Source organism: Astatotilapia calliptera, chromosome 9, assembly GCF_964374335.1.
Source record: "Astatotilapia calliptera chromosome 9, fAstCal68.1, whole genome shotgun sequence".
Classification (NCBI taxonomy): domain Eukaryota; kingdom Metazoa; phylum Chordata; class Actinopteri; order Cichliformes; family Cichlidae; genus Astatotilapia; species Astatotilapia calliptera.
Genome location: NC_137430.1, coordinates 22,469,097 through 22,491,639, shown reverse-complemented (window position 1 = coordinate 22,491,639; position 22,543 = coordinate 22,469,097). Strand labels below are relative to the sequence as shown.

The following is a 22,543-nucleotide window of genomic DNA, read 5'->3' as shown; positions in this document are numbered from 1 at the left end:
GCATGACTTGTCTGAGGTTCGCTTTGTTAAAGTCTCCTGCTACAATGAGGGCTGCGCCCGGGTCCTTGTTTTGAAGCGAGCTCAGCACATCATGTAATTTGGACAAAGCCATACCTGTGTCCGCTTGGGGTGGGATGTAGACCACCGTGGCGATGACCGAGGTGAACTCACGGGGCAGATAGAAAGGGCGGCACTTAATGCTCAGGAACTCCAGATGTGGCGAGCAGCCGCTGGAGAGAGTAGAAATGCTCCTGGCATCACACCACTTTCTGTTTACCATGAAACACACTCCCCCACCTTTGGTTTTGTTTGACTCTGCCGTTCTGTCCGCGCGGAGCACAAAGAATGAATCCGATGGCGTTACGGCCTGGTCCGGCACGGTGGGGGACAGCCATGTCTCCGTGAAGCACAGAATGTTGCAGTCCCTCATGTCACGTTGGAAGGTGACCCTTGCTCTTAGGTCATCGAGCTTGTTCTCCATGGATTGTACATTGGCCAGTAGGATACTGGGCCTAATACCAGCGCGTTTTCCCCGGCGCTTCTTTGTTCTGCGCCTCGGATGAGCGGCCCGTCCTTTGTTGTTCTCCGCGCCGCGTAGAATCTCTGGCGGCCAGGAAGGGTCAGGTTTAAAAGTGTCCAAGATTAGATGTGCAACCTTGGCACCGATGTTTACAAGTGATCCGCTGTCGTATACTATAAGACTAGAGGATTTTGGGATGTAAACCAGAGCAAAAAATAAGTAAAAAACAAGAAAAGTGGATAGTCGGAGCGGAGCAGTCAGGAAGGCGTTTGGACGTGGCCGCGCCAGCTTGGAATCTTTAACGTTGTTGACATCCCCCCTGACATTTTTCTCTATTCATAAGGCATGAATAGATCCATGCCTTTTATCCAGGATTCTGACCCTCTCGTCCCATTCAAATGTCACAGCAGAATTCGAGACTCATCAGCAACATTTTTCCAATCTTCTGTTGTCCAATTCTTGCGTGAAGGCACCCTGTGTAGTCTTCTGCTGCTGCAGCTCGTCTCCCTCAAGGTTTGATGTGTTGTGCATTCAGAGATGCTCTTCTGCACACGTTTCTGTTGCCTTCCTACTGGCTCAAAGTAGTCTGCTCATTTTTCTGAGAACCGCTTCTCGATAGGTATTTTCTCTTATGCAGACCATCCACTGTAAACCCCAGAAATGGTTCTGTGGGATAATCCTACTACATTCTTAAATGCTCAGATCCCTTAAATCACCATTTCTTCCCCACGCTGATGCCCAGATTGAATTTCAGCAGATCGTTTTGTGTGCCTAAATACATTGAGTTGCAGCCACATGATTGGCTGATTAGATATTTACCTTAACGAGCAGCTGAACAATTTTTTTTTTAAAACAACTGTTCTGGTTTGCATCTGTGACTGAAAACAAGTTGATTAACAAACCAACATCAAATCTGCTCTGTCAGTGCAACAGAAGAGTCTTCGCTGAAACCATGTTGGATGCTTTCAGGTGTAAATTGTACGTCTCTCTGCCATCAGCCCTCATCAGTCTCCTTTACTGAAGGATGCACAAAGAGCTTAATTGGCACAGGTGTGACTCATTATCCTCTCGGGATGCACCTGGCACTCTGCTCTCTCTCTCCACTCCACTTTCTGCCACATCTGCCCCACATACAGAATTTACAAGTGAAAGGTGTTCCGACTTTTAAATGCAACTGTTTGTCTACAATGAATCCAGCTCTCCTGTTTTATATTATCACTGTCAAAAGAGTTGTTATAATACCAATGGGACTCTGACATAACACTAAATTATAGTTTATATAGTTCTTGTACTTGTTGCATAAAGAGTGTGTAAAGAACTCACATTGCACAGCCAAAAGGAAAACTCAAAGAGAGATTTCTCCAGTTTTTTCATGCTTTTTATTAAAGTGGAAAGAAATTTGAATACATGTTTAATTATATATATATATTTTTTTTAATCTGCACTTGAGGCAGAGTCTGCTTCTGCTGATTATTTTCCAGAGCTGCTTACAGTCCTACCGCCATGGTCACTTAGCCCATTCTCACTCCCATAACCAAGTTATTTTACACCAAACCAGACACATAAAAGTAAAGCTTCTGATAAAGCACCCAAAAGACTATTGCGATGCCAGAGACTTTTGACAAATACCCTGAATGAAGTTGGAGTATGAAAAAGATTTTATTGTATTTTCCTCCCATTATGCCTCACCAGCAAAATAAACTGTTTTGCTTTATAGTGAAAGTGCAGAGCAGTTAGGTAATTATGATATTAGCACAAAATTTAACCAAGAGAAAATTCAAATTAAGGTTGAGTATAAAATTTAAGTCCCATACTTATTTTTATAATATCTTGTTTATATTGTGCATAATGTTGTTTAACTTGAACACATTGCACAGTCGGCATCCTTGGTTACTTTTAGTTACTTAAGCACCTCCCACTAACACACCCATTATTTCCCTGAGATATCCAATGCACTACATCAGGATGGCACGGGATTTAAAACTCCAATAAAGTCAGAGAGGGACGATTGGGAAATAAGATGCAGGTGAGAACAAGAATATCATGAAAAGAGGGAAAGGACCAAAGTGAAAACAAAATAAGGCACATAGAGAAACTAATCTTTAAAGCAGGAAGGCAAACAGACCAAGAACTCATATGGGCAAACATGGGGACAGAGATCAGATTACACAAGAGCCTGAAGGAAACACAAATGAGTACAGCAAAACCAGAAAATATAATACAGAAAATGCCAGTTTTATTATATCAAATGCTTTATATTCTCCTCCCTGAAGTATTTGGTTTCTCTACAGGGGAGCCATAAAAGTCACGGTTTTGTTTTTTACCTTTCACTCTATTCCCCTCACCTTAAGAAGGTGCACATCACTTTCCAAAGCTTTAATCAGATTACGAGGTTAAATATTTAGATTTATTTGGCAGAGGAAAATGTAAAAATCTGAGACAGACTCAGACGGCAGAAATCTTGTCATGGCTCTTAGCTGGCTGGCTCCTTTCAAAACAGATTAATTACACCATTGTGATGCTGCTCTGCAAAATGGGGTTTTGTTACTTATTCACGGTGATGGATTGAACCCAACCAGTCACTTAATTTACTGTTGGAAAACAAATGGAAACGCATTCGTTTGAAGGTAGAATTTGTACAAGTCTAAAATATCTCAATTTCAGAAGAGAAATTACCAGTTAATTAACAGTAAGGTGATATTTAAGAAAATTAATAATGCAAATATATGACAAAAACAAGTACAAGCAATAATCTAAACCCTCCTCAGTACATGAAACATATTTAATGATTATTGGTGAAACATACTAGATGTGTTTATGTCACAGTATGGCATGGCACACCGTGGAAGGAGTGGGGAAGGAGGACCCAGGCGCGGTGCTCTATGTATAGACAGTGTTTATTTACAATGGTGACAATCCAAACAACGTAACAATAAATCCCCGTGTTTTCCCAGACTCCCGTGTCGTGTCTCCCCGTGAATAGTCCGTGTTTCTGTGCTCTCCGCTCCCGTGTCAGCACCCCCCGGTGCTCGCTGCTCCCGTGTCTTCCACGCTCCTCCTGCGGGAAACAAAAGACGCAGCCGTCAGGACACATACAACGCGGGCATACACACACACTAACTCAGTAACAGGACGACTAACGTGGAGTCTCATGCAATGATCCCGCGTCGGTGGGAGCTCCAAGACTCTCCTAAGTAGCTCCCCCGACGAGCCCTGATCAGCGGCAGGTGTGTGGCTTCGGGTGTGGCCAGTCCTTCCACAGGGCCACACCCCTCAGGCCTGCAGGTGGCTGAGCTCCATCCTCCAAGCATACCCGCAGACGTACACACACACACACACACATCTACAAGCATGGAGAAGAGCAGCAGCAACACCAAAATACATATAATAATAATAATAATAATAATAATAATAATAATAATAATAATAAATAACTGCTCAGGGATCCTGGGTCGCCCAGTCCCAAGACCCTGACAGTACCCCCCCTCTAAGGGTCGGCTCCCGACGACCCCAAAACCAAAATCAAAACAGCACAACCAACCCAGGGCGGGCGGCGGGGGGACCAGGACGGAGGGCCAGAACCAAAACAAGCAAAAACAACAAAATAACAAACCGACCCAGCCCACAGTCCCAGAGTCAGACCGCGCATCCCGCAGCGGCGCAAACCCCCCCCCCCCCCCCCCCCCCCCCCCGAAAAGACGCCACAAACAGTCTCAAGGGGTTCAGGGGGCCTACCTCGAGCCCAACGGCGCCGACGTAGCAGCTCCGGCGGGCGGCCATGGGTCCGGCAGCAGCAGCAAAACAGTTCTGGGGGCCTGCCACTGCTCCAGTGGCGGCTGCACTGCTGCCCCTCCGGTGGCGGGCCCCGGGTCCAGTAGCGGCGGCACTGTTGCAGCTCCGGCGGACGGCCACGGGTCCGGCAGCAGCAGCAAAACAGTTCTGGGGGCCTGCCACTGCTCCAGTGGCGGCGGCACTGCTGCCCCTCCGGTGGCGAGCCCGGGTCCAGTAACGGCGGCGCTGCTCCCCAGGCGGCCTGCCCGGGATCCAGTGGCGGTAGCGGCGCTGCTGCTCCTCCGGCGGCCTGCCCCGGGTCCGACGGCGGTGGTGCTGCTCCCCAGGCGGCCCGCCCGGGATCCAGTGGCGGTGGCGGCGGTGCTGCTCCCCAGGCGGCCAGCCCGGGATCCTGTGGCGGTAGCGGCGCTGCTGCTCCTCCGGCGGCCTGCCCCGGGTCCGACGGCGGCGGTGCTGCTCCCCAGGCGGCCTGCCCCGGATCCAGTGGCGGCGGTGCAGCTCCGGTGAACAACGGCGAGGGGTGGTACATGGCCGATGACACGCTGGTCGATGACGCGCCGGTCGCTGACGCAGACGCGCTGGGCGTAGCTGGCGTGGAGGGCGCGCTAGACGTGATGACCCGTCAGACTTGTCGACCTCCAGTTCAGGCTGAGCGGGTCTCTCCGGACCTCCGAGCTCCTCCGGTGGCAGCGCGGGCTCCACAGGCTCGCCGAGCTCCTCCGGCTCGACCAGCTCCTCCGGCTCGCCGAACTGCTCCCGCTCCGGCTCGCTGAGCTGCTCCGGCTCGCTGAGCCCCTCAGCTGGCGGTGCGGGCCCCTCCGGCTCGCTGAGCTCCTCAGCTGGCGGTGCGGGCTCCTCCGGCTCGCTGAGCTCCTCAGCTGGTGGTGCGGGCTCCTCCGGCTCGCTGAGCTCCTCCTGCTTGCTGAGCTGCTCCGGCTCACTGAGCTGCTCCGGCTCGCTGAGCCCCTCCAGCTCGCCTAGCTCCTCCGGCACGCTGAGCTGTTCCGGCACGCTGAGTTCCTCAGCTGGCGGTGCGGGCCCCTCCGGCTCGCTGAGCTCCTCAGCTGGCGGTGCGGGCTCCTCCAGCTCGCTGAGCTCCTCCTGCTTGCTGAGCTCCTCCGGCTCGCTGAGCTCCTCCGGCTCGCAGGGCTCCTCAGCTGGCAGTGCAAAAGAAATCAGGATGGTGGCTGCAGGCAGACGAAACGGTGGCGGAGTTACAGCTGCAGATGGTGAAGCAGCGGGTGGTGTAGTGACCTCTGACCAAGGTGATGTTACCTGCGTCGTCAGCTCGTCCACTGCAGACACAAACACAGATGGTGAGGGAAATGGAAAATTGTCCGTACTACTCACCACAGCCGGCTCTTGAGATGTCCGTGGGTGTGGCTGCGGTGAGGAACGCCGGCGGCGCGAACGTCGTTTTCGTGTAGACGTCGGGGCCGACGTTTCAGGCTGTGAATCCACCAGCTGTCCGGGCCGGTGAGCAGGCTGAGGAGGAGAGTGGAGGTGGAGGGTGGAAAGCAAGAAGTCCAAGACGACAGGATTAAGGTCGTCAACCAGCCAGGGAAATTTACAAAGCGTCTCCTGCAGCCGCCTCTCCACGGCGCGACGCAAACCTTCCGCGGGCTTCTCCCACCATAACTCACAGAGTCTGTAAACCCTGTCCATAACCTCCCTCCTGAGCCTCTCCTCAGAGACCGCTGGGTCCATACGTGGCGGGATCATTCTGTCACGGTATGGCATGGCACACCGTGGAAGGAGTGGGGAAGGAGGACCCAGGCGCGGTGCTCTATGTATAGACAGTGTTTATTTACAATGGTGACAATCCAAACAACGTAACAATAAATCCCCGTGTTTTCCCAGACTCCCGTGTCGTGTCTCCCCGTGAATAGTCCGTGTTTCTGTGCTCTCCGCTCCCGTGTCAGCACCCCCCGGTGCTCGCTGCTCCCGTGTCTTCCACGCTCCTCCTGCGGGAAACAAAAGACGCAGCCGTCAGGACACATACAACGCGGACATACACACACACTAACTCAGTAACAGGACGACTAACGTGGAGTCTCATGCAATGATCCCGCGTCGGTGGGAGCTCCAAGACTCTCCTAAGTAGCTCCCCCGACGAGCCCTGATCAGCGGCAGGTGTGTGGCTTCGGGTGTGGCCAGTCCTTCCACAGGGCCACACCCCTCAGGCCTGCAGGTGGCTGAGCTCCATCCTCCAAGCATACCCGCAGACGTACACACACACACACACACACATCTACAAGCATGGAGAAGAGCAGCAGCAACACCAAAATACTAGGGGTGCAACGATATTCGTATCGATATTGAACCGTTCGATACAGTGCTTTCGGTTTGGTACGCATATGTATCGAACAATACAACATTTGTAATTTATTTTATCAATTTTCCTTCTGACGATGCTGTCTGTGTTGAGCGCTCAGTGAATCTGCATTCGACTACTCCGCCTAGGCTCGACAGTGCAGCCTAGGCGGAGTAGTCGAATGCAGATTCACTGAGCGCTCAACACAGACAGCATCGTCAGAAGGAAGAGCGCAGGGCAAGCTAGCGAGACAGAAGTTAAGCTCTCCTTGTAACAGGCAAATTGAACCTCATTCAGATCTGGCGTTTGGAATTATTTTGGTTTTCATGTGACGTATGACCCTGAAGGTAAGCGAGTCATGGACTAAAGTAAAACAGTATGTTGGATGTGCCATGCAATGCTCAATTACATTGGTGTGAACTAGTGTGTTAGTGCAGTTAGCTCGTTAACGTGTTGGCCGTCTAGCCCCATGCACGGAGCGATCGGCGGTAGCTCGTTAACGGAGATTTGCCGTGTTGTGGCGTTAAGGTCATTTCAACGAGATTAACCTGAAAGCACTAGTGGGAACACAACAAATATGACTGCACATTTACGCCGACATCATCCTAGTGCAAAGACAAATACAACAAGCATGCTACTAACTTTAGCCGAGTCATTTAGACAGCTGTTAGCACATGATTCTCCTTATGCTGCTGAGAATATAGCCCAGAAGAAGCGGATAGTATAGCTTTTATTTTGGAAAGAGCCATTTCTCTGTAATAAACTCTCTTTTCCAAAGATGAGTGATTCCTCAATCAGATACAGGGCTCGCAATATCGCTAGCCCGACGTCCCGGAGCTAGCGATTTTTTCAGTCGGGCTACCAAAATCTATCTCTTCCCTGCCCGTCGGGCTATTGTAGGAAAAATATATGTCAATGCTTTTGCATTCTTTCAGAAATGTAGCTGGGTAATTATGTCATTGGCATCGGTGAGCCACTGTCAATATGTGACATATTGAAGTCACGTTTGAATTTGCGCTTGTTTTTTTGCTTTCACTTTGCAATCGCGCGAACTGTGTATAGAGAGCGACAGCACTGATCTGTGAGTGATGATAATTTGTGCACCAATTCCTCTGACATCGTCTTATTAATCGTTAGCTTACTATGCAAACATGACAAGTGAAATCTCCCGCAGCTTAAACATGTGAGAGGTTGATCGCGCAGAGAATCGCTGAGCTTATGTGAGTGAGTGTGTAAAAGCATTTCAGTTCTGCTGAGCCAAATAAGACAGGTCAGGGTGAAGAAGTGACAGCCAAAGAAAAGCTTACCACAAAACGGAGAAGTTATGACAAATCAGACTATGAGGCAAAAAGAAAGTGCAGCTTTATGGTTTCATGGACAAAAGAATTTCTGTGGCTGCAATATGATGAGCTAAATAACCAGGGCTGCACATAAGTGGTCCGCAGGTGCGCATTCGCTGTCAAAATAAAAAACACGCACAAGGGTTAGGGTTAAATTTAAAAACTGTACTTTTGAGTTAAAATATATATTTATAATTTTAATAAATGACAAATAAAAAATGCATGAACATTTTTTTTGTATCGAAAAAATATCGAACCGTGACACCAAAGTATCGAACCGAACCGAACCGTGAATTTTGTGTATCGTTGCACCCCTACAAAATACATATAATAATAATAATAATAATAATAATAATAATAATAATAATAATAATAATAATAATAAATAACTGCTCAGGGATCCTGGGTCGCCCAGTCCCAAGACCCTGACAGTTTAAGTGTAATTACAGCTTATTACAGCTCTTTTTTAGTGTAGTGGTGCTTAAATTAACCTCGTAATAACTAATTTTTCCAAGTGTCGATGACTGATGAAAAACTCTGTGGTCTTAACTTTTATGAAGGTGAAACATTTCAAATTTATACAACAGAACTGAACACAGGTGAGCTATGACCGGTGGACGTGGTAATTGCAATGAAAAAAATACCTTGTATTTTACCAAGCATGAATTGGAGTGAATCGGAACTACACTTAAGAGCTCCAGTCATGGGAAAATGAAACACCTCTGGAGGTGTTCTGTAGGTGTATTAAAGCAGCTATAATTATCGTTCTCATATTAGTAATGGATCACATGATGATTAATGCAAAGGAAATCCCTTGTATAAAATTATCATCCAGCTCTAAAGTTCTTTAAATCATCCCAGAGCTCACTGGTTTGGTTTTCTGAACGTCAGCCTCACTGTTCTGCTTCATCCTCACCGCAGACAGCAGCTCGTTGCTGCTAAAAAGCAAAACTGTGTGCTACCTGCTGTGCACCAAATGACAGAGAGTATTAACCAGCTGGTGAGCATTGTGGAGCACTTAGCGTCTGAAAAGTTGTAAAATTAGATGTTAGTTAAGATCTAAAACAGCATTAAAGGAAAGCGAATATTGGAGAATATACGCAAATCTGTCAGCATTACTGCGGTGATGTTTCCCCACAACAATCTGCACACTTTGAATGCCAGGTGTCGTACCTTTATAGCCATCTGGTGGAAATATTTTTATTGTTTGGTGTGTTTTCTGTCGTTTTGATATTTTACATGCAGTCTCCACCTGCTCAATCCAACTGCTTGACAGATAATTCTAGGCGGGCTCGCCACCTGAAACACAAATGAAAGGATATATATATATGAGGAAAAGCCATGAAGGAAGAATATCTCTCATTCAAAAGAGACAATAACTTAATAAAAACTAACGCATGATGACAAAAACTATGATGAAATGTATTGACACTTTAATCCACGTCTAAAGACACAGAGGGAGGAGATCCAATCAGAACTAAGGATGCAGAAAGGCGGGAAAACATTTGCTTTTGATTGGATCACTTTGAATCTCCTACTGCAGTTGGGTTCACCTAATGACTGTAGAAAACACAGTATTTGGGCAAAACGTGCACAAATTGATCTGCCCTGACAAACAGGTAGGGGGGGGTTGGGGGAGGGGTTCCATGCTTCCTGTTTGTCATGAAAAGACAACAAAATGTGAGTGCTTGGGAGGAAGAGAAGAGCAGACATGTGGACATGTTTCGCATTGGATGTCAAGGAAAATGCGATGCTTTGTGAACTGTGTGGAGAAACTTTCACCGGTAATACGCACTAAACTTTTACTCTTTGTTTTTTAGTCCACTGACTCAACTTTAGATTTAATTTGCTGTCAAAATTAACAGTGGATCATCTGCCTCCATCCCTATCCCAGCATCCTCCTTTGTTACACCAACCCTCTGCACATCCTCCTTCACCGCATCCATGAATTTTCTCTCTGCTCTCCTCTTTTTCTCCTGCCTGGCAAGTCTTCCATCACTGCTACAATTTCTAAAGCCTGAGTCTGATTACTTCTACTGGGCTTAAATTACAATAGGCTGAAAGGTGATTATGGATTTTTTTTCCCCCACTGACTCCAAGAACATGATGTTTGTACCAGGTTTAACATCGTTTGTTGTGTGTAATATTTAACACAAAGCACCGCAGCAGCCTGAAATGATGAAAGATGTGTTTTCATGCAAAAACTGAGTGCAGCTTGTTCAGAAATGGTGGGAACAGACAAAAATGAGTCAGGCAGGAAATGTTTTCTCACCACTTAATTGTAAAGGGCCTGTTTGTAGCTGTGCAAAGCTATAAGTCATCATTCTAAATTCTCAGTACAATGCATTTACTCAATATTTGCTAGTTCTGTGAACTGATCTGCACTAAAACATTTGTGCTTCTGTGACTAAATAACAGTATTCTCCATCAGTTCACTGGGCTCTCATTGAAAACATAGAGGCACTGCAATCAAAGTCCCTGAGGGCGTTTCCTTGATCATTGATTTCAACCGGTGCCTTAGTGAAAGGCGATGAGTGGTGCAAGAAGTCTGTGGCGTCAAAATGAGAAATCCTTTGATCTGCCCCGGCACATGACGATAGCAATCCAGCTGTGTTGGGCAAAGGCCAGTCATGCCCTTGATTATTTCAGGTTTCTCCTTATTCTGAATGGCTCAGCGAAAGTTGATTCTGTGATGCATTCAGTGGCTCTAAAGTGCTTTTGTGCATTAAGTGGCATTCTGCTGGATCAGAACGACAGCTCGAGGTAGTTAATGAGGAAGAACACAAGATGATAAGGCGCTATCTAGAAGGAGTCCAAAAGGACGACTTCAAAGATCTTATATGATAACTTTTACTTGTAATTGGAGGTTGTAGCGGGCTCGGCATGACTGAAGGACGTCTGTGTTCAAAAGTGTCTGTTCACTTTCTGTATCTCTTCAGCAAACTTGTGTTCATGTTGCTAAAGTCAATTTTGTGTTAGTTTACAGTTGCTAGTTTACACATTTACTAGTGTCAGGAATGCAGAGAACTACACGATTTGAACCCGCTAAAGAGCAGTAGCTGGTGTTTTAGCTGCCTTCAGTGCGGTCACTATGTGTTGATATATTATAATAGGACACTAGCTGTCAGTGAATGTAATGCACATGTGCAAAGGTGCACTCACTTTTACTGCCTCATCGTAACCTGTATATAAAAGATGGATGTAGCCATTCTGACATCACCCTGAGATTTTGGAATTTTTGCTGTCACCATGTTGGTGTTTTTTAGTGTCAGAAGTAACCATGGCTTCAGTTGAATACTCAAAGTAACTCACAGTGCTATGAAAAAGTATTTGCCCCCTTTCTGATTTCTTAGACATTGCTGTGGACACAGGAGGGAATTGTGGCCCACTCTTCTTTGTACGCCGTTCATGTTGGAAGCATGAACGGCCTGTTTAAAGTCATGTCAAAGCATCTCAATTTAAGTCCAGATTAAGACTGGGTACTTCAAAACCTCCATTGCGTTTTTCTTTTTTAGCCTTTCAGAAGTGGACTTGCTGGTGTGTTTTGGATCACTGCTGCATAACCCAAGATGCCCTGTTGAACCTTGAGGTACAAGGAACAGGGAGAGACCAGACAGACATGGACATGACCGACAAGACAAAACGCGTTATGATATAACACGAGAGACATTGAATACACAGCCGAGGTACAAAGCTAGGACAGACTGGACACAAAAAGGGAACTAACACAAGACCTAGAAATACAAATAACAAAACACAAAGGCACCCAAGAGCTTGAATATAAGTGTCTCATAATTTCAAAGAAATGAAACAAAAGTCCAGAACAGACTTAAAATGCAAAGAACTAGGACGATGACACATGAGGGGGGCTAATATGTAGCAAATAAGCAAAAAACTAAGGCATCAGGAAGGGGTTCAAATACTTTTTCTCAGCGCTGTAGATAAAACCATCTTACGATCACGATGATACACCATAATTCACAAAAACCAACAATCAATGTAACTGATAAGTTTCACAGATCATGAAAGGTTAACTAAGAGGCTGTTTTTTCATGTCATGCCATAACCTGCTGATCTGTTGTGACCAGTTCTGTCAAACCCAAAGGTGAACCATGAATTTTACACTAATAAAATCTGCTTCGTCTGAAGTTCCCTCACACAAAGATTTTTAAAGCTCTATATTATAGTAATCAGCTTCACCATAGCATCAGTTTGAGCGTTGTTATATTGGCAGCCTTTAAGGATTAACATTAATTACTTTCTCCTCAGTCACAGAAAGCCTCAATAAAGGCAGGAGGTACACCGGCTCATTTCTCCAGCAGGAAGCATGATATGAGTTGATGGAAAGAGCCAACTAATCTCAATTTGACAAGCATTTCATTTCACTTTATGGGCTATATATTGCTACTTCTTCAAAATTAAAACCTCTGAAATGAAGAGAGATTTTTCACTGGTTGTTCTCTTTTATGACTTATATCAAACTACATATTAAAAATGCATGGTGATGAATCACAGCTTCAGAGCCCTGTAGTTAAAACACATCACGTAGTTTCTGTTGTCCTGCGTCCTCAAATCAATTTTTCCCCCAATCAGGGCGGATGAAGAGTTGATTCAACCACAGACAAGAGTGATGAATTATAAGTTGTCAGCTAACAAGCAACTTGTCTAACATACATGAAGTAATGTTAGAATTTCTCCCTCCCAGGAACTGGAGCATATACTTCTTTGACAGGATGTTAGCGCAATTAACCACACAGCAATCCATTATCTGTCAGACAGCCTAACAGTATTAACCATGTAACCTGAACCTTGAAATAATTGCCAGAAAAAATTTTTCTTAAAGATTTTGAAACTGGAGTGTTTGTTGAACCTTTGGCAAAAGGTTCAACAAACACCTTTTGTTGCCAAATAATATATATTTTGCCAAATATATATTATTTGGCAATAATATATATATATATATATATATATATATATATATATATATATATATATATATATATATATATATATATATATATATGTGTGTGTGTGTGTGTGTGTGTGTGTGTGTGTGTGTGTTTTTAAAAGGATAGATATTGTTAACTTGGATCATTTTTGAGACAGTTGATATTTTTGTGCAATTTATTTAGTTTTTTTAGGTGTTTTTTTAGGTTGTTAAAAGTCACAATGGTGACGATATACAGGGAGTGCAGAATTATTAGGCAAGTTGTATTTTTGAGGAATAATTTTATTATTGAACAACAACCATGTTCTCAATGAACCCAAAAAACTCATTAATATCAAAGCTGAATGTTTTTGGAAGTAGTTTTTAGTTTGTTTTTAGTTTTACCTATTTTAGGGGGATATCTGTGTGTGCAGGTGACTATTACTGTGCATAATTATTAGGCAACTTAACAAAAAACAAATATATACCCATTTCAATTATTAATTTTTACCAGTGACACCAATATAACATCTCCACATTCACAAATATACATTTCTGACATTCAAAAACAAAACAAATCAGCGACCAATATAGCCACCTTTCTTTGCAAGGACACTCAAAAGCCTGCCATCCATGGATTCTGTCAGTGTTTTGATCTGTTCACCATCAACATTGCGTGCAGCAGCAACCACAGCCTCCCAGACACTGTTCAGAGAGGTGTACTGTTTTTCCTCCTTGTAAATCTCACATTTGATGATGGACCACAGGTTCTCAATGGGGTTCAGATCAGGTGAACAAGGAGGCCATGTCATTAGTTTTTCTTCTTTTATACCCTTTCTTGCCAGCCACGCTGTGGAGTACTTGGACGCGTGTGATGGAGCATTGTCCTGCATGAAAATCATGTTTTTCTTGAAGGATGCAGACTTCTTCCTGTACCACTGCTTGAAGAAGGTGTCTTCCAGAAACTGGCAGTAGGACTGGGAGTTGAGCTTGACTCCATCCTCAACCCGAAAAGGCCCCACAAGCTCATCTTTGATGATAGCAGCCCAAACCAGTACTCCACCTCCACCTTGCTGGCGTCTGAGTCGGACTGGAGCTCTCTGCCCTTTACCAATCCAGCCACGGGCCCATCCATCTGGCCCATCAAGACTCACTCTCATTTCATCAGTCCATAAAACCTTAGAAAAACCAGTCTTGAGATATTTCTTGGCCCAGTCTTGACGTTTCAGCTTGTGTGTCTTGTTCAGTGGTGGTCGTCTTTCAGCCTTTCTTACCTTGGTCATGTCTATGAGTATTGCACACCTTGTGCTTAGGCACTCTAGTGATGTTGCAGCTCTGAAATATGGCCAAACTGGTGGCAAGTGGCATCTTGGCAGCTGCACGCTTGACTTTTTCTCAGTTCATGGGCAGTTATTTTGCGCCTTGGTTTTTCCACACGCTTCTTGCGACCCTGTTGACTATTTTGAATGAAACGCTTGATTGTTCGATGATCACGCTTCAGAAGCTTTGCAATTTTGAGACTGCTGCATCCCTCTGCAAGATATCTCACTATTTTTGACTTTTCTGAGCCTGTCAAGTCCTTCTTTTGACCCATTTTGCCAAAGGAAAGGAAGTTGCCTAATAATTATGCACACCTGATATAGGGTGTTGATGTCATTAGACCACACCCCTTCTCATTACAGAGTTGCACATCACCTAATATGCTTAATTGGTAGTAGGCTTTCGAGCCTATACAGCTTGGAGTAAGACAACATGCATGAAGAGGATGATGTGGACAAAATACTCATTTGCCTAATAATTCTGCACTCCCTGTAGTGGTGTCAAAAAACCATCTGAATCTGTATCAAATATGATTCACTTGCATTACAGGAACCAACGCTAAAAGCCCCAACTGAGAAGTCAACTTCATTAGGTACATCTGTTCATCTGCTTGTTGTAAACTGAGGCACAGGATTACCAGAAGGTGGTGTAATGTTGTGGGGGATGTTTTCTTTGCACATTTCGAGCCCCTTAATATCAGTTGTGCATCTATCACATGCAAACTGAATGTGTTAACTAAGACAGTCATTTTAAAATGGGGCACACAGTTTTTGGCACTCATGCATTGGCTTCATTTGAGGTTAGAACAGAAGGAGTGTACAAGTAAGTTAGTTAAGCTAGCATTTCATGCCCTACATGTGTATGACAAACATACGTTTTACAACTAAAATTTGCTCAGCTGTATGATCTTTAAATGTTCTTTGACATTTAAAGTGGAAGCAAAAATGCCACATCCCCAGCTTTGGATTCTATTTTGCAAACCTCTTTTCTAACATCTTAGTTGAATTTCGAGTTTTGATGTCACCTTTTTCAGTCTTTTAATGTCTCCCTACTGTATTCAGATGCTTTCACCCTTTCTGGTCACAGTCGCTCAGCATCCTATCATTATTCCGTCAGAAGCACTCTCTGGCCATTAACAGCTCCCTGTACCATTTGAGATAAGAGTCAGGACTACTGGAGCCAAAGCCTCCGTTGATCAGAAGCAGATGCAGCTGATGTGTCGACTCCATGTTTAGATTTAATTGTTGGAGCAGCTGGGCTTTTAGAAAGAAACACTGTACAGAAGAGGATTTCACATTTTCAAGACTAGATCAAAAAGAACTCATTGCAGCCTCCAAGAAGCCATCATGACTTTCTTTTTGTCTGTGGCACTTCAAAATGTGACTTATAACCCCATCACTGCCCATTTTGACCCGATTTAAGGTTTCCTTTCAAGAGCAAAAATAACGACTGTACTTCAAAACCCAGAGGGGACGCAAAGTTAAATTATGAGTCAGGTGAAAAGGGACATTGTATATTTCATCCTGTCTGTATTCTGGCTGAAAAGTAGTAAAAAAAATGAACGTGTATGACTGTGCAGTGGAGGTTCCCGAGAGGCCTCTGCTTTATGCTTTTGTTGCAACTTCAAAGAGTATTTCACAAGGGAATGATCTTTTCTCCTCCGCTTCCCCTCCTGAGATCAGACAGTATTTTTGAAAGGGTGGGGACACTTCTTTGTGCTCTGGAGAGTCACATTGTTCGGCTTTCCCTCAACAGGTGAACTAGATGAAAAAGAGATTTTGATTTTTTAAAAAAAAGATGTTATGTTGCAGTACTGTTAGATTACCTAGAAATTCATTTGATAACTAGAAAGTGCATTTTCTGAAGAAACTGCAGTGTGAATGCTTGAATCTGAATGTATGCATTGAAATGAAATAATTACTGAATTTAAGTTAAAAATTTTGAATGAGATAAAAAAAAAACCCCGAATTTAACCTGAAAACAAAAGTGCTGAACTGCTAAAAGCTGAAGGTTACACAGAAGAAGAAGTTGGAAAAAAGCTGAAAATGTTTTAATTGTAAATTAGAAAAACCTAAGAAATGAGAAAAGAACATTTAGAGTCAGAAAACATCTGAAAGAATATTAAAAGGTCATATTCTTTGAATCACTGAATGACTAAAATGTGATCCCTCCACTTGGACCCACACAGTTTAAAAAGTTTAAATGCCTGAGCTTTGAAAGATACGGTGTTGGAAAGAGAACAATAATGGCGACAATTTGAGGGTAAAATGATGGCTGTAACACTGTGGACACAGCAGCAGTTGAAAGAGAAGTGCTTAAGATGAATCTTGGTACAGTGGCAGGCAGAGCTCGTTAAGCAGGCAGGTGTGAGCCTGGTTGCTATAGTGACCGCACCCAATGGCTCCATACACACGTACACAGACATGCACCTCACTTTTGCTGCTTAAAATGAACAGAAAAGTCAGGCCGAAACAAATCGTTCCCAAATGAAAAGTAAAAGTCGTATTGACAAAATTCTTTCACTGTGAGCGACAGCAATGTCTAGTCTACCAAATTCTCAGTTTTCATGTCTGTGGAGTTTATTATATGGACGTGGTGACAGTGGAAAGACACCATGCTCTTCTGATTTTCAAACGAACCTTCTGAGCCATTTTAACATTAGAGTCTATGGAAGAGTTGGAGGGAGGAGGCTGTGCATTGGTGACATTTATGAAAGAACCATAACACCTAGTACAATAGTAAACACATTGGATGAAAGAGGACAGCCATGGCTACGTTTTGAGGGTAAAATCATACCTGTAGAGCAAACGCTGCGGACACAGCAGCAGTTTTAAAAAAGATTTTAAGATTATTTTTTTTGCTCCTCTCACTCTAGCAGTTGAGCTGCCTCACTCTAGCCCCAACATTCCGTCCCATACACACCCATTATAAACTCTGAAACGGGTGAAAAAACATCATGAAACTTAAACTGGAACTGAAGAAAAAGTATAATAGATATTGAAAAGATAAATGCAAGTTGAATAGTTGAATGTCTTGTCTTCGTTTTAAAGTTTGAATGGTGGCTCTATGTCAATGTATGTGGAAGTAGTAAGAGTTTAAAAATGAGTAAGTTGAATGAGGATTTGAAGGGTCTCCCCATTGAAATACATTATAAATTTTTGTTGAATAAAGTTGAATAAAATTAAAAATATAAATGTTAAAAATATGAAAAATGGAAGCAGTGTTGTCCAAAAGAATAGGAATCTAACGGTGTTGGAATGGTTTTTCTAAGTTGAACGGTTTTGAAGGAGTAGGATTACAAAAAACGTACGGAATACAGAATAAAATATAATAATAATAATAATAATAAAGATTACAACAACAATACTGTGAATGCTTTTCAAGCATTCACACTAATTAAAAAAAACTCTACATTAGTTGATCGTGGTTCATGTACAGAAACTCAGAGAATGTTCTTTGTTCATCATTTCCACTGTGCTTCAGTGGACATTTGATAGCACGCACACATATATTATTCTCTCCCACCAATAGTCTAATAAAGTCATGTGAAACCATTTTTCACGGGTTCCTGTTCAGCACTGTGAAGTACACCCATACTGCTTCCATAGCAATTAAGGGCCATAATTTAATTTTAAAAAACAAAAAAACTCCCAAACTTCTTTTTTTGCACTTGAGATTGAAATGAACTGAGTGCACCTACGATTAGAAAACAGCACAACTTCTCTAAATGAGCCGTAAGTCCAACCACACCTGTGAGAGCTATTTGAGGCTGTTTTTCCCCGTTTAGTAAATTTGACCCAAAGAGGATAGGTGGCAGTCAGGTGCTGCCAATCAAATGCACTTGATTAACTGATCATCAGCAAGTGTGAGTCTCTCTATAAAGGTTCTGGCAGTTTGCTGAGCCAGAGCTTTCACGTAAGGTGTGTGTTAACACAATGCTGCGATTAAAAGCAAATGTGGCTCAAGGAGAGAGACTGCAATGTTCAGAGACTGTAGAATCGTAAAAACCGACTCTGCAGGCTGCTGTTAGTATGCTAAATGTTAAAGTTGATGACAGTACAATTTGAAAAAGACTGAACAAGTATGGCTTGTTTAGAATGGGTTACCAGAAAAAAGCCTTTTCTATCTCTCTAAAAAAGAAAAAGGCAGCACAGCTTAGATTTGCAATGACCAACCTCGAACAAACAGACTTTTGGAACAATGTCCTTTGAACAGGCGAGACCAAAGTGGAGCTGTTTGGCCATAACACACAGCACCAAGTTTGGAGAAAACCAAACACGGCGCATCAGCACAAATGCCTTGTAGCAGCTTTCAAGCACAGTGGGGTTATGATTTGGGCTTGTTCTGCAGCCACAGGACCTGTACACCTTTTAGTCGTTGAGTCGACCACAATCGATGAAAAAGGAAGGTGTTGCAGTGACTAAGTCAAAGTCCAGACCTCAACCGGATTGAAATCCCTGCAAACCTCATTGAGCTGTTGTAAGGAAGAGTGTGAGACTGAAAGTCATACGGAAAATAATAACTTCAAGTTACTGCTGCTAACAGCCGCTTTTACGGTTGTAATTTGAGGACATTATCATTTATTAATTGAAATTTCAAAAAAAAAGATGTACAAAAACATTTAATCCACATACAGTGTTAAACTGTGTTATCCACAAACGCACCGTTGCAGCTGTAGATGATTGTAGGTGGTCCATAATTAATCAAACATCTTCCACCGAAAAGATGGAGGCACCTCTGACCCAGCCTCCTGGATTCGTCCTGGAGCAAACACCTTGTAATGCTTATACTTGAATTAAGTTGTGTCGCAACTTAACCATTTAAAATGTTCCAGAGATTTTTAAGACATACAATTTATTCTGGCACAGTTTAATTAAATTTAAAAACTGAGTGTCAGGGAACACTCCATGATACACCAAATGAATCCAATAAAGATGTTTGTCCCAAAATTTGAACATGTTCAGAAATTAGCCATCTCTCTCTCACATCCTCTTGCTTTTAAGACTTCATAATCATCTCTGTATTTGGCCAACCGCATTGCCAAATTGCACTAAAATAACATAATGATGCTATTATGTTGCTCCAAATATCCTGCTGATCGTGATTACTTTGAGTCCATCCTCACTCCTGAAATCCATTTTAAGCAGTTTTCCTTTCTGTGTCGAATCTGTTTCTGCAATCTGCTGCTGATTTACATGCATCGATCATTTAAGAGTTTGTTGAAACTTTAGAAGAGAAGAAGACGTTTGGCAAAGCTGACATCATTCAGCACCGAGCAAAAGGGAGGGACAAAAGAAAGCGTTATTCAGCTGCTACATTTCAAACATCATATCTGTGACCTTTAAGTGCTGGCATTTTTAGTCCTCTGTTCTTTCTTGACTTTAGGTGGCTTGTCAGCTCGACAACCCGAGGTCAAGAAAAAGTAATCCAGACAATACGTTTAACAAAACCATCACCCTGATTTGTCTCACCGTGGCTGACGTAGTTCGCTCTGATTTATCAGTTTCATATAGAACTCGGACAAAGGATTATGAGGTTGTAGGAGGGTTACATATGACAGAAATGGGGCTCAAATTGGGTTTTTGTCTGACAGCCCTGCGGGTAGACTTTCAAAGGCAGCAGTGTGACTAGGCCACCTGTAGCACTGGCTCAAGGCCCACTGATTTGTCCCTGAGCCACACGCTGAATCCTTACAAGCATCATCCTGAAGTGAAGCAAATCATGAGCGATATCCCATAAGCAATCATAATATACTGCTCATAAAATTAAAGCAACACTTTGAAAACACATCAGATTTTAATAGGGGAAAATGAAATCAGGCTGGATAGCTATACTGGTAATGGTTAATCAAAGTGGAAAATACTGCAGGCTTGCCCATTCTGCAAAATGTTATTGCAGCAATTTAAAATGGGTGGTGTCTTGGTGGGATTTCCCCATCTGGACCAGGGTATCACTGAGCTCGTGGACACTCTGCAACCTGGCAGTATTGGATAGATTAGGGCTGCCACGATTAGTCGACTAGTCACGATTACGTCGACTATCAAAATCGTCGACGACTAATTTAATAGTCGACGCATCGTTTGAAGCTTTGTAAGATCACAAAAGACACAGGAATAAATAGTAGGATTTAAGAGTGTAATAACGGACTGAAACAGAAGATGGTAGCACTGCATGTACAAGGATGCCAGCTGCTGTTAAACCCCGAAGAAGTAGCTGTGTCCCAGAATTCATAGCACAGCCCAGCTCAGTTTACAACAATGGCGGCAGCTAGTTAGTTTTAATATTACTCTTATTATTCTTTCTGGGTCACAAAATAAACATTTAACATATTTTTAGGCGAGAATGTAGCTGTGTAAACCTCAAATATCGGCTCAGTTTATCAAGACACCACATATTTTTAAAAGCGCTCCGACGTTTTCGGAGACGTCTGTTACCCACTAGCTTGATAGCTAGCCGGGGGCAAGGCTCACTAGAGCCCGTGAGAACACCGGACTCCCAGCAAATCGTTTTCAAACCCACCGCCGTCTTTCACTACTCAGGTGAAACATAAGTCACTTAGATAACTTAAAAATGTTATTGTTTGGCTTTTTTTTTAGTATTTTATTTGTTCCTGAGTAAATCTGTTTGGCTGAGATTAAAGTTATAGTTTTTACACAGCTGAATAAACGTCAAGCAGACAACTGATTATCAGAAGTGTGAGATGCTCGAGAATATACTCCGGTGTCCTGTTATATTTTAGATAGCAAGGAGTTTATTAAACCGAAACAATCTGCAAATTTCATTAAAATTTAGTAAACTATCATCTTGTCTTTATTTTTAGTTAGCACATACCTTAAACACTTAAAGCTGTAAGCTAATAGTTATATAAGAGCAGATGCATGCTGGTGCAATAAGCTGTAGGTTGTACGTTCAATGGATGCATGATCTGATTAGTCGACTAATCGCAAAAATAATCGGTGACTAGTCGACTATCAAAATAATCGTTTGTGGCAGCCCAAGGATAGACTAAAACTGGCCTAACCTGGCACCTCTGGTCAGGTTAGGCAAGCATAGGGACAGGTCAATGGTATCAATTCCTGCATCCTCCAAAAACTTCCTGCATACTCTCGTCATACAAGATCATTTACCAAGAACCCTAGACCCACTGCACCAGCGTGCACCACCCTAATGACAGTCAGGGTGTTGTTGCTTAGCCTGTAGATGCCTCCCCCCATGGATATGATTTCTCAAGTCATCGCAGGGCACCAGTGGTGGACCAGCCAATGCTGGTATTCCATAGCAAATCCCATCCATGCGTTATGGTGCTGGGCAGTGAACACAGGGCCCACTGGACGATGTTGAACCTCCACACCACCCTCATGAAATCTGTTTCTGATTGTTTGGTCAGAGGCATTCACACCAGTGGCCTATTGGAGGTCTTTTTGTAGGGCACTGGCAGTGTTCATCCTCTTCCTCCTTGCACAAAACAGCAGATACTGGCCCTGATAATTGGTAAGTGCTGTCTAAAGTCCTGTCCAGCTCTCCGAGTGTAACAGCCAGTCTCCATGCTTCTGAGACTGTGCTAGGAGACACCAAACTTTCTAGACATGGCCATCCTGCAGGAGTTGGACTACTGTGCAGCCTCTAGGAGGTCCATGTATCCCCTCATGCTACCATTAGTGACTCTGACCCTTGCCAAATGCAACACTAGTGGGGGAAAAACAGTCAGAAAAGATGAGGAGGGAAAAATGTCAGTGGCCTGTTTTTGTTTTTTATGTTGGAGCGTGGTTACGGTGTACAGACCTAATGACAACTTAAACCTTGGTTCCTCTGGTTGCTGTTTATTATTTTCTGTTTTCAAATAGCTCCTGCTGAGCGACAACATGCAAAACATACTGTGTTTTAATGAGCTTATTGTTTGCAGCGCTTTTTTAGGATCTAAGATTCTGGGTGCTGGGGCGAAAGCCTTGTTCATGGTCAAACTTCACAACTTCACATTATACAGGCTACTTGTATTTCACAAGGTACTTCATTAAACCGTAGCTTGAGGTACATTTTAATTAATATGAGTGAAGAGTTGTCTCTGGCCACTCTGCGTCTTGCTACCAGTACATTTTTCCATTTTTAAGTTGCCATTTAATAAACAGTGTGCTCGATCTTCCCATATTACAGCCTGTGCGCCTCTATTAGTCAGATTTTAAGGGTTGTAAAGAGTATGTATGAATCTATAACGACACTTTAAACCAGGCCCCCATGCTGCTCTACTGAACATCTTTACAGTCTGATAATTCAAGTGCTGCTGACAGGACTTAATAGAAATGCACTTCCAGTACCTTTAACTCCCCTCTCTG

General features: G+C 43.4%; 1 long non-coding RNA gene across 1 annotated transcript; it reads right to left on the bottom strand.

Annotated features, from left to right (window-relative positions):
• Positions 1–3,399: 3,399 nt before the first annotated feature.
• Positions 3,400–4,165, bottom strand: LOC145430961 (uncharacterized). The gene is made up of 2 exons (XR_013911319.1): positions 3,662–4,165; positions 3,400–3,578 (listed from the first exon to the last, which is right to left on the bottom strand). It is a non-coding gene; the product is annotated as an uncharacterized LOC145430961 (long non-coding RNA).
• Positions 4,166–22,543: the final 18,378 nt, after the last annotated feature.